This window comes from Gracilinanus agilis, chromosome 2, assembly GCF_016433145.1.
Source record: "Gracilinanus agilis isolate LMUSP501 chromosome 2, AgileGrace, whole genome shotgun sequence".
Taxonomy (NCBI): Eukaryota; Metazoa; Chordata; class Mammalia; order Didelphimorphia; family Didelphidae; genus Gracilinanus; species Gracilinanus agilis.
This window is the reverse complement of record NC_058131.1, coordinates 506,989,326-507,002,695: the sequence shown is the minus strand read 5'-3', so window position 1 is coordinate 507,002,695 and position 13,370 is coordinate 506,989,326. Positions and strand designations below refer to the sequence as shown.

The 13,370-nt window shown below is 40.1% G+C and overlaps 1 protein-coding gene across 1 annotated transcript in view; it reads right to left on the bottom strand.

Annotated features, from left to right (window-relative positions):
- The window catches only part of BTBD7 (BTB domain containing 7), a 104,864-nt gene extending 91,882 nt beyond the window's left edge, over nt 1-12,982 (bottom strand). The window contains exon 1 of the mRNA XM_044665034.1: nt 12,947-12,982. The gene's annotated coding sequence lies outside the window, so the exon portion shown is untranslated. The remainder of the gene's footprint in view (nt 1-12,946) is intronic.
- Between the last annotated feature and the right edge of the window lie 388 nt (nt 12,983-13,370).

Genomic DNA, 13,370 nt, shown 5'->3' with positions numbered 1-13,370 from the left:
TTCTCCAACAGCTCAAAAGATACAAAGTTTTCAAAAGGGCAACCACCCATTAACAATAATATTCAAGGCTATTCTAAACACTGAGAGAAAAGCAAGTTTTACGTTTTAAAATAAAATTTTATTTTTTCAATTAAGAATCTTCCTCCTAATTCCATGTGAACTGGAAAGACCTCCAGGAATTGATGCAGAGCAAAAGGAGCAGAACCAGGAGAACACTGTACACAGAGACTGATATACTGTGGCACAATTAAAATATAAGGGACTTCTGTACTAGCAGCAATGCAATGACCCAGGACAATTCTGAGGGACTTATGAGAAAGAGCGCTACCCACGTTCAGAGGAAGAACCATGGGAGTAGAAATGCAGAAGAAAAACATATGATTGATCACATGGTTCGATGGGGATATGATTGGGAATATTGACTTTAAATGATCACTCTATTGCAAATATTAATAATATGGAAATAGGTGTTGACCAATGATACATGTAAAACTCAGTGGAATTGCTCCTTGTCTCTGGGAGGGAAGAGGGAGGAGGGGAGGAAAAGAACATGAATCATGTAAGCATGGAAAAATACTCTAATTAATTAATTGATTGATGAATTGACTGAAGTATTTTAAAAAACAATCTTCCTACTCCTCTACTGAAAAAATAAAGAAAAACACTTGTAACAAAAATGAATGATCAAGTAAAATAAATTTGCACAATGTATGTCTCATCTCACCCCACTCTAGCACTTCTGTCAGGAAATAGATAGAATGCTTCGTATCTGTCTGCAGGAATCATGGCTGGACACCTCATTAATCAGAGCTCATAAACCTTTCAAAGTTTTTTGTCTTCACAATGTTGTCATAGTGTTTTGTCTTCACAATGTTGTTGTCATGGTACTAATTGTTCTCTTGGTTCTACTCATTTCACTCTGCATAAGTTCATACAAGTCTTCTCAGGTTTCTGAAACCATCCTTTTTGTAATTTTTTATAGCACAACAGTATTCCATTACATTAATATATCATAATTTGTTCGGCCATTCCCCAACTGACAAGATCCCTATCACAATAAAAGAAGCTGCTATAAATATTTTTATATGCATGGGTCCTTTTCTTGGTTCTTTGAGCTCTTTAGAGTAGAGACCTAATAGAGGTATCACTGGGTATAAGTGTGCACTGCTTTTTGCTTATTAACTTTTTGCATAATTATGAAGTGCTTTCCAGATCACTCCAATACAGTTCATTTAAGTGCTTATCTTACCACAGCCTCTCCAACATGTTATTTTCCTTTTTTAGTGTCAACTTTTCCAATCTCATAGTGTGAGGAAGGACCTCGAAACTGCTTTAATTTACATTCTGCACATTAAAAGCTATGTTTTAACCTCATACGTTTCAAGTGTTAAAGAGAATAAAAGATAGAAATGGTCAATTAATTAAGAGTTGCTATAGTTAGAGAGATTCTAGTAAGCTGCTCTGTGATATGCCTAGCCATTCTAGAAAACAATTTATAATTACATAAGAAAAGTCACTAAGATGTTCTTACTCTCTGACCCAGAAATCTTTCTCTTGAACAGTTAATGAAAGTCAAAGATTCCAAAAAGGTCCCACATTTTCAAAATATTAATAGTAGCAATTGCCATAAAATGGAAAATGGATGAATAACCTGCACCGTATAAATGTTATTAAGTATACTGTTCTGTAAGAAAGGATGAATAAGTCACAGAAACATAAGATATGTATTGATGCAGTTAACTAAGTACAACATAAACCACTATGAAACTATATATGAAAGCAATTATTAAGAGATCATTGGACTTCAAAAGTGTAATGACCAATATTGATCTTAGAGATGAACATGTATTAAGCACGTACTATGTGCTAGGCACCATGCAAAAGCAATGGGGGTAAAAAAGGAGCTGATGAGATCACCAAGTAGTATAGAGGGAGAAAAGAGGGCCCAAGACTGAACCCTGAGAACACCTATGGTTAGCAGATTTGATCTGGAAGAAGACACAGCAAATGAAACAAAAAAAGGGGAGGCAGAAAGGTACCAGAAAGGTAGGAGAAAAACCAAGAGAATAGGTCTCAAAACCTAGAGAGAAGGGAGCATTGAAGAGGAGTGATCAACAGTATCAAAGGCTGCAGAGAGGACAAGAAAAATGAAGACTGAGAAAAGACTACTGGATTTGGCAACTAATATTAATAACTCTGAAGAGAACAGTTTCAGTGAAATGATAAAGTCAAAAGCTGAATTGTAACAGAGGGAGGAAATTGGAGGCACCTATTATATGGCCCTTTTGAGGATTTTTATTTATAAAAGGCAATAGAAATATAGCATAATAGTTAGCGGGGACAAAAGGGTCAAATGAAAGTTTTTGGAGGATAGGGGAGAAGATATGGGCATGTTTTTAGGCAACAGAAAATGAGCCAGTAGAGGACTGAAAATAAGTGAAAGAGTAGGATTACAGGGAGTTTAAGAGTTGTCTCTGATAGAAATGGAACAGGATCACTTGAACAAGTAGAAGGGTTAGCCTTGGAAAGGAATAAAGCTATCTTATCATGTGAGAAGTAAAGGAGGAGAGGGTGGCAGAAGGCACCTGAGTGAAAGAAGATAAGGAAGAGTGGAAAAGAGAAAACTGAGGGTGAATAGTCCCAATTTTTTTCTGTAAAACATAAGACAGAGTTCTTAGCTGAGAGAGTAGGGGGAGTAGGATGGAGGAGACCCATGGGACATTTGAGGACAGATAAAAGGTTTGGAAGAGCCCTTGTGGAGAATGGGTGAGTTGATGAGGGAGGGATAGTAAGATTGCCTAGTAGCAGACCAGTTAGGTGGTTCACTGGGTAGAAAGCCAGGCCTGGAGACAGGAGGTCCTGGGTTCATATGTGACCTCAGACATTTCCTAGCTGGGAGACCCTGGGCAAATTGCTTAACCCTATTGCCTAGCACTTGGAACTGATACCTTGTATCAATCAAAGTCAGAAAGGTTTAAAAAAAACTGCTTAGTAGCAATGAGAGCTTAGTTAAGGTTGTATAAGATAAATTTGGAATGGACCTAGTCAGAATGGTTCGTGATTTTTTTTTCTATCTGTGTTCATACCCTTGACCATCTCTGTGTATGGCTGAAGTAGAATGGAAGATTAACTCTTGGGAAATGAGTAGGTTAAAGAACTGAGTGTTGGTTAGGGTGTTTGAAGAAGAGTAAATATGTAGGTTTAAGTCTCCTAGAATGAGGGAAGGAGTTAGGGAGAAGAGAAAAATTGTGAGCCAGGTACCATACTCACTGAGGAAGGAAAGGGAGTAACTTTGGAGATCTACAGAGAACAGAACTTGTCTACAGAATTTGGATTTGATGGTTGATAAAAATAGCATGAACCTCAAAGGAAGAGAAATTTCTGAGTGACTGAAGCAGGGAGAGAACCTGGAAGGGGCCACAGGGAGCAAGGAATAAATATTCCAACTCCTCCACCTCAACCAGTGAGACAAGGAGAATGAATGATGGTGCAGTACTAGAAAGGGTGGTAAAGGGAGACTGTCATTTGAGAAAAGTCAGGTTTCTGCAAGTGCTAGCAGATAGGAGTGGGAAAGGAAAAAATTTAAGATGAAGGGAAATTTGCTACCTATAGAACATGCATGCCAGAGAACACAGTGGAAATACTGGGTAGAGTTTAATGTAGAGGGTTGAGGGGACAGGAATGAGGGGGAATGGTGTTTGAATGACAATCCACAGGAATTCAGAATCATAGGGATGTAAAGGTCATGAAATTACCAGTCATGAAAAAGTTCATCACAGAGTTAAGAGTGCCACTCTTCTTCCCAATGGAGACTTAAGATCACACTGAAGGCAAGCATAAAATAAGAGGAACATGGTCAGATAGGAAGCCTTTTTACACAACTGCACTTCCGTTCAGAGGCTGGAGAATAGGTAGGAAAAGGGCACAGCTGGAAATGGAAGTTGAACGTGCACACCAGGAGAAAGAAGTCCCATTCTTCACCAACTTTCCTCATCCTTTTCCCTAAAAGGACAAGTGCAAAGACCTAAATCAAAGAGTAGGTTGCTTCTCTTTGCATTGGAGGTTCACTACATCCCAACTGGGAGACTAGGCTGGCAACAAGAGATGGTTGTTTTGTCTTGGCACAGAGAGAAGTTGCTGCTTTGTAGATGAAAGATGTCCAGTCCAGCCCCTTGCAGTCTTTCTTCATGGTACATGCTGCACCAAGGAGATGGAAGACACAAGATGCTCACACAGTTAAGCCTGGGCAAACTGGCAATGAGGTGGCAGCAGGATGTGGCAAATACTCTGAAGAGGGAGGAGTCTTTTGGAGCAGATGTAAGACACTTTGGTCATTTATAGCCTTTTTTCAGGGCACATGTTGTGCCCAGCAGGAGTTGGAAGAAGACACAAGGTTCTTGTGCAGTTAGAGGTCTCCTCACCTGAGGAGGCTATATATGAGGCAGTGGTAGGAGAGAATAGTTCTCATTCTGTCTGCCCACAGGCAATAGTTCAGTCCAAAAATTTGAGAAATGGAAATCTAACTGGTAGTCATAAATTCACAGATTTTAAGCTAGAAAAGAGCTTAAGAGGTTGTCAAGTCCATCACTTAATATAGATGAAATAACTGAGTCATATAGAGGTTAAGTATCTTAAATCATATAGCCAATCAATTTGAGGCAAGATTAAAATTCAGGTCTTATCAACTCCAATATTCAACATTTTACCCAATATGCCACTGAGCCGTGATGAGAGAGAAGATCAAGAATTGTGGAATCATAAAACCGATCATTTTAACTGCCACCAAGACAGCATTATAACCCCCCAAACAGGGAGTTAAAGCCACCCAGGGATAGAAGTTAGTGAGGGTTCAAACAAGCCTATAGAGCCCTGGGACAAGCACTTACTACATAAAGCTGGACATTCTGGAATTCATGGACACCAAATGTCTCAAATGGCTATGTGAAACTTGGAACAAATTCCCCCCACATTCCACATTCAGGAAGTCATGTCAAAAATGGAGCACTGCCTATTAAGGTTTATAATCAATGATGATAAGATACCCAACAAGCACTGACCTTTCCTTCTATAAAGTTTTCTTGTCATCTGGAGGGCAGATAGTTGGACCTGTATACAGGACCTGAATATAATACTGATGAATCTTCTTGTCTTTTAGGGGCTACAAAGTTTATAGACTATAGAATTGACTAATTGATTCTCCAGCAGCCCAAATTGAGGATTTGTTAGTCTATCTGTTCACATATTGTGAAATGTAATATAAACAGTAAAAAAGTTTGAACTTCCTAGTAAATGCTTAGGCAACTTGACATTAGAGTGACTACAGGTAAAGATATTCTAACTTCTCATGACTGGTTCTAGTACTGATAGGATACTGTACACCTTTAAAATAGTGTCTCCACAATTCAAATGAGGCTATGTCTGAATACTGATGCTTTTTATATACACACACAGTTCTTTTCTACAACATTCAGTCTGTGAGACCTGTAAACATGGAGCGAGTGCACATAGAAGGACAAGAAAGTCAAGTAGAATGTAAGTTTCTTAATAGAGAAGACAATTTCATTTTTATCTTTGTATCCCTTGTACCCAGCACAGTACATGGCACATATTTTTTTAAACCCTTACCTTTTCTTATAGAAGCAATACTGTGTATTGTTTCCAAGGCAGAAGAGTAGTGAGGGCTAGGCAATGAGGATTTAGTGACTTGCCCAGGGTCACACAGCTAGGAAGCATCTGAGGCCTAATTTAAACTCAGGACCTCCTCTCTCTAGGCCTGGCCCTCAATCCACTAAGTCACCCAGATGCCCCCTACCTAAGTGTTTAATACATATTTGCTGGGTTAAACTGAATGGCCATTTTGGATGTAGTCATTTCCACAATGACCTGTTACAACAAAATATCAAAACTTGCTGACAGGATGAAAAAAATCAGAGGATAAACTGCAGCTAATACCTATAAGTACAAGGAATAGCTTTCAGGTCTTTTGGAGGAGGTGAGGATCAGGGATAAAAGGGGCTCCTCACTATAGCACAAATGGCACCTTGAACAGATCCATAAAGATTCTTAACCACATAATCACATCTCATGAATTTCATCTTTTCCTTAAATGAAAGTTTTTCCTATTTGTCAACTAACTGGTGCTAGTAGAGTTGCTGGGTGATGGGGCTGTTGGACTGGATTTTATGCACAATCAATGGTCTATAGAGCAATCAAAAAAGTATTTACCATGCACCTACTGTGTGCTAGGAACTGTGTGAGGCTTTGGGATTACAAGGGCTAAGTATATAGGAAAAAATAACTCAATTTGCAAGGAGCTTACATCCTAAAAGGGAAGACAAAAAAACAGAAATATAGATAGCACAAATATAAAGTACAAGTAAGCTTGGGAGCAGAAGTACCAACCTCCCCTATACCAAACATATCCTAAAGGAGGGAACCCTGGCTTAAGTGCCAGCTAGGAGCACTGGTTGGACACTGCATATATCTAGTCTATGTAACATGTGGAATGGAACTATCCCAAGTACCACTCAACTGCTACATTATGCAACATTAGCCAGCTGATCCCCAGTACTCAGGAAGGGAAAGGAGAAAGGTAGGTTACATTGAGGCTAAATATTTCACAATGTTTCACCCTCTTGGACCCTCTGCAACAAAGTGGAAGATTTTCAAAGGTTTACACTAAAGTAACAGGGGATTTTGAAGGTATTCAGCCTAGGTCAAAAGTAAAAATCCATAAAATTCCTGTTAGCCCCAAGTCTGGGACTAGGATATAAGTAGAAGCCATAATAACCAGGGGTACAAGTCTTTATATGAATTACTGGAAGTGGTTACTAATCATTCTGAATTCTTCTAAGTGTTCTATCACATAAATTGTTGTGAACCTCTGTTCTAGATTTTAAGTTAAAATGATGTGAAGTACCCTTGTTCTGATATATTAATTTTTGGATGGCCTGGCCATGACTACTCATGATCAATTAATATGTGACATGTGCCCCTTTGACAACTTAAAAAATTCACTAATTCCTTGAAATCTATTATAGCACCTCTTAATCTAAATCAAAGATTCTTAAACTGGGATATATGAATTTGTGGGAGCTTTAAAATTTTTTTTTGATAATTGTATTTCAGTGTAATTGGTTTCCTTTGTATTTTACTTTATACATTCAAAAATATTCTGATAAAGTCTGTTTCACTAAAGGTGATCCATGACACAAAAAAAGTTAAGAACTTCCGATCTAGATAAGAGTTGGAATAATTAACCCCAGCATTTTGCTCTTCTAAAGGTAAAGAATCACTGGGTTAGCGAACTTGTCTGGGGTTCTGCCCTGCAATAGGAACTGTAGTATAATGGAACTATAATTTAAAAATAAAAAACAAAAAAACAAAAAAAACGCTTGAGCTCCTGTAGGAATTTCTTCATATTTTTCAGTAGAGAGCTATTTTTCATGAAGTAATACAACAGGAAGTCTGCCCTAGTGGGAGGACATAATGAAAGAAGATTTGGCCTGGGTCATGGAGCTCAAGGAACAACATGCACTTGGCAGAGGACTGAGTTACAGCTGTCCTTTCAGTGAAAGATCTTGAGAACTCATGCTAACTTAATTATTAAATTTGGGCTTAACCTCTTTGGGGCCTAGTATTGTCATCTTTAAAATGAGATGGCTAGATGAAAAGGACCCTGCCACCTCAAAACCTATGCTTCTATAAGGTGGTACATAAAGCATGGAGCTTCTCACCTCCAATTGGCTACAACTCCAAAGGACTCTGGAGCCCCCTGCTGGGGGACTTCAGGGTAACAGTACATTAGCAATTGTTAGCAGTAGGTAGCCCAAATATTGTGTTATCTCTTGAGATCTCTCTCCCCAGTCCAGAGATCTGCATAGGATTTCCATCCCCACTAACAACAATGAAGTGACTCTGTGATTCAATAAATCTTTTTTTTTTTAAACCCTTACCTTCTGTCTTAGAATGGATACTATGTATTGGTTCTAAGGCAGAAGAGCAATAAGGGCTAGGCAATGGGAGTTAAGTGACTTGCTCAGGGTCACACAGCTAGAAAGTATCTGAGGCCAGATTTAAACTTAGGACCTTCCATCTCTAGGCCTGGCTCTCAATACACTAAGCCACCCACCTGCCCCCTCCCCCCCATCCAATAAATCTTAGCAAGATTTGGGGGTCTGTGTTTCCTGTCTACTGTCTATGTGTAGTTCCCTGCTCCTGGCTCAACTGTGGGTTTCAAAAAAGTAAATCTTTCTCAACATTTAAAAACAAAAATTTAGAATTTGAAAATAAATCAACTTTTACAATCATAAATTTCTTTAAGTTAAGTTCTCAACATTACTTTTTTTTTTTTTGCATTTCAAATATTTGTTATTTTGGAAACTCTACTTGTATCCAAGTCTATCTTTCCACCAATGCTGACCATAATTCTATGTGTCTTTCTTTATCCTATATATTGGAAAGTTTCCTTTTGTTGCTGGTTTGTTTTTAAAAGATTCTTATTTTCTGACTTAGAATCAATACTGATTCAAGGCAAAAAAGAGTCTAAGCAATTGGGGGTCAAGTGACTTATATAGACACACAGCTAGGAAGTAGGCTTCCTTTTGCTGTAAAGACTTCATATGTAATTGCTTTTCAAATTACTGTCAGCAAGAAATCATTTTGACAACAAAAATCAAAGAAATCAGTTTTTGTCTGCCCATTTTATAGCCTTTAGTCACACCTCTAATTCCATAAATAGAAAAGTTAGTGCATGAAAAGGAACAATGATACTGATTAGCTTCAATTTTACATTTATGTTAAATATAACTTCTTGAGAGGAGTAGTATGATTATAGTGGACAAAGAGAACAAGGTTTTGGAGTCGAGAAGCCCTGGCAAAGTCTGGGCAGTGTACTTAACCTTTGGGTGCTCCAAGACCATAAATTACAGAAGTTGTTGAAATACACTGGGCAAAGGGGTTCTTTGATTCTTTACCAGAAGCTCCCTCTACCAATGAACACAACACACACACTCTCACCTACACACACAAAAGGCAAAAAAGCCCCTGTTTAATATAGTTTTGTATTTCGTTTCAATGTTAAAATGAATGAAAAAAGTTTAACTGAAAGTTGTACTCCTAAAATCAAATAAATGTGTGCAAACACAGTTTATGAGTATATAACGTCTGTGGGCCACAATAAAGAATTTGGATACATTACTATAGAGTGATCTGAGTTAAGAAATGCAAGAGAGAGAGAGAGAGAGAGAGAGAGAAACAGAGAGCATAAGCTATGTAACTGTTCATGTTCTTAAACAGAATAAATAATTCTGCTTTTGAGAATTAACCCCTGGGAAACAACTCTGAGAAAAAGTAACTTGTAGAGAGAATTCCACAATCATTTTATTTTGTCGAGCCCTGTGATTTTACTGGCACATGGGACACCCAAGCAAGGATCTTTTCTCCAGCAGTTCAGATCAGCCCTATTCTGCTCTTTGGAGTCCTAGCTGCCTGGAGCACTGAAAGTGTAACTAGCCTAGAATCTCTCAGCCAATTATTATCAGAGATGGGTTTTGAATCCAGGTCATCCTGACTGGAATCTGCCCTCTATGCACTTTGCTGTGCTCCCTCTCAGATTATTTATAACAATTGTAAGCAATTCAAATGATCAACAGCAGGGAAAGTTTAAATTAACAAAAGAATTATGCTGCTAATAAGTATCTGAGCCACATATAAAAGTGAAAAACAGCACAAAGAATAATGCTAAGTGGGGGGAAAAAAGCAAGGCTCAAAATAGTAGGGACAAACTTTACAAGCTTAAAAAAAAAACAAAGGTACTATAACAAAAACAGAAATAGTATCATAGGATCATAGATATGGCATTGAAAGGGATCTCAGAAGCTAGCTAGCTCAACCTACTTTTTCTACATAAAGAAAAACTGAGGCCCAGAAAGGTTAAGTGACTTGCTTATGGGGGCAGCTAGGTGGCCCAGTAGATAGTGAATCAGGCCTGGAGTCAGGAAGACCTGAGTTTAACTGGCCTCAGGCCCTTACTAGCTCTATGACCTTGGGCAAGTCATTTAAACCTATTTACCTCAGTTTCCCTCTGCAAAATGAGCTCAAGAAGGAAATGGCAAACCACTCCAGTATCTTTGCTAAGAAAACTCCAAAGGAAGTCACAAAAAAAGAGTTAGATATGACTGAAAGGACTGAACAAAAGGTCCTACATGAAAAAGAATTACAGACGTATATGTTTATTAGGGAATTTTTTAAAAAAGTTGCTTCAGTTCATTTTTTTTAAGTTTCTTTTTCTTCTCTTTTCATTCTTACTGCTACCATTTTAGTCCAGGTTCTCATTACTTTAAGCACAGATTAGTCTTATAGGCTAACCGGCCTGTACACCTCTTTTTGCTCCCTTCTATTTCTTTTTTTTTCTTTTTAAATCCCTATCTTCCTTATCAGTAACCTTTCTAAGACAGAAGAGTAGCAAGGGCTAGGCAAATGGGGTTAAATGACTTGTTCCAGGTCACACAGCTAGCTATTTGAGACCAGATTTGAATGCAGGTCCCTCTGCCTAAAGGCCTGGTGCTTTATCCACTGTGCTATCTAACTGCTCCAAATCTTCTATTTCTCATCAGGTGATGAACTCATTAAGGTATTCAAGGATTGTTATGATCTAAAAACATGAAGTACTTATATCAATGGGAACATGCCACATTAAAATATACTTCCCCAAATAAGACAGGAAGCTCCTGAGAAGATTTGTATCAAAACTTGGACATTCCATAAGTGCCACAGCACTTAGTATGCTGTTGAACCCAAAGGATGCACTCAACACTTGCTACAATGACTAAAAGCTCCCAAAAACAAAGAAGCAATATTAAATAAGTCAGTCTTATCTTGCGCTAATTTATTTCTGTAAGGCAATCTGTGACTGGTACTATACAAGCTATGCTTCTATAAGAGAAACTTACTATGACTCAGCACAAAATATATATGAAGCTAGTCAGTGAAAGCTAAGAGTAATAGGTATATCTTAAAATGATCTGATGGCATTTTAACTTCCCCTGTGGTCCTAAAGAAATCACTGTGGAATGGAACTGATATTGGCTTCTCAAAGCCTGTACCAGTGCCATACAAGTTCTATCAAGTGCTACCAAATTGGAAAGGCTTTAAGTACAAGCCTAGCAAACAGATACTGTGCACCTTCCAGTGGCCTACCTAGGTAAATTCAATGAAACCTATTACCAGAAAACTGGAGACTAGGTAACTAAATCTTCCGACAAAAGCAAGTCACAAAGATCATCTTTTAAGGAATAGTGAGGTTTGTGATTTGTGTCAATATTTACAATGATGAACTAATTCTTCTCTAAGACTATGAAGAGGTACACTCTAAAAAACCTGGAGGAAAATCAACTTATAACAGATTTACCTTCAAGTAGTAAATAATACTAGGGGCTATATGGACTCACGAAAATCATAGGTTAACTGTTTTTTATATATATGTATACTATATATGCACATATATACATTCTATAAACAATATCCGACTATACTTATGAAGCTATGAAAATTAATTTAGTTTTTAGAAAAGTTAGGTGAAGAAATAAGACTAAAGTTAGAGGATATATATATAGTATTAGTTACTTGGTCACTTTTGGCCACAAGGTGAACTTCTGAATTTAAAAAAGTAAAGACTGCCCCATTTTCAAGTTTTCTACTTATCTACATAAAATCATTGTTAAAAAAAAAAGTAAGCAAAAGTAACATTTTAACACAAAGGTAATGGAGCAGAATGGAAAAAAAAACCAAACACACTAAACACTTAACTGGAAATTAAATCTGGATCCACTACCTAGCTGTCACTAGCTGTGTGACCCTGGGCAAGTCACAACCTTTGGAGAACTTGGTTTGCTCATCTGTAAAATGAGAGGAATGGACTATTAAAAGTCTCAACCAATTCTAAAATCTCATATACCTTTCATATAGTCTTTAAGTTTTGGAAAGCTTTTCTCCCAGTTGGGAGAAGGGAGGAGAGTAATTCCATCAAATTAAAATACATAGTTGGTTTTTAGAAACAAAAGATCATGATTCAGTTAACTGAAAATGTCAAAGACCAGGGGAAATGGGCAAATTCTAATGACATTAACATTCTCAGCACGGATATGAGTGTTCAGCCATAGATTATCGAGATCTCCCTTTGTAAATTAGGCCTAACAGCACCTATCACCACGGTATATTTAATGCCTGGATGCTGATAACCCGAAGGCATGCTATGACAGTGTTAAAAGGAGACGCACCAGCAGCCTTCAGGGCTCTTCCAGGGATGGTGGGAAAGTTCTCATTCACTACTAGAATGAGCCTGGGATCACAGGGCTGCCTATATGATTAAAGACTGGAACATAACACGGACCCCAATTGCTACCTAGGTGCCCTCAAACCTTCACCTAGACTCCTCCTCTTTCCTCCCTCTCCCACCTGTCAAAGCCCAACTCCAGCTGGGCCCCCCCCCCCCCCGCCCAGGGGACGTTCGATTCAACTTCTACCCTTCTACCCTTCTCCCGCCCCCTTCAAGTGTCCCAAAAGGACCACCTTTATCAGGAAGATCAAAGAAACCTCTCGGGGTCACTCGCACTCTTTTTAGTGGACCGGACTTCGCGCTCGTTCAGGGTCCCCCTCTGTCTCCTCCACTCTTCCTTCCTCCAGTCCGGCCCGCTCTGCCGAGCTCCAAGGGCTGCACGGCCGCCAGCGAGAACCACGAATCTCTCCACCCCCTCAGCTCGAGCCCCGGACCCCGACCGTACGGAGCCGGGTAAGGGCACGGACGGACCGCGCCGCCGCCTCCTCCGCTCTGGCTCCCAGCCTCACTCCCCTTCCCCGGGTCCTGCTGTTCCCCGGACGTCCGAGGCGCCCATCGCCCACCCCGGCCCCGCTCTCCATCTCAGGTCGACCAAGAGAGGACCCTTACCCCGCAAGCTCCTCCCGCCGCTGCCGCTGCCTCTGCTCCCGTTGCCGTCGCCCCCGCCGCCGCCGCCGCCGCCTCCCCCAGCACCACCGTCCGCCCCGGCGCCGGCACTCCCGGCCATCCTCCTCCCGCCGCCGCCGCCCTCTCCGGTCCTGTCACACACAGGCTCGGGATCGGCGACCACTTCGGGTTCCCCTGGCCGCCATTTTGACTCCTCGAGAGATAGCAGGAGGGGCTTCCTCGGCGCCGCTCTCCAGGCGCATGCGCGGCGCTGCGGAGCCGGCTGGGAGGGAGGAGAGGAGGCCCCCCAGCCTCGTTAGCCAGTCGCCGTCGCCGTCACGTGGTAGGAAGCCGGCAGTCGCGTCTCTGGGAAAGGAAGCACGTTCTGGTTACAGAAGGAAGGCATCCGAGGGGCGGGGAACGCTTT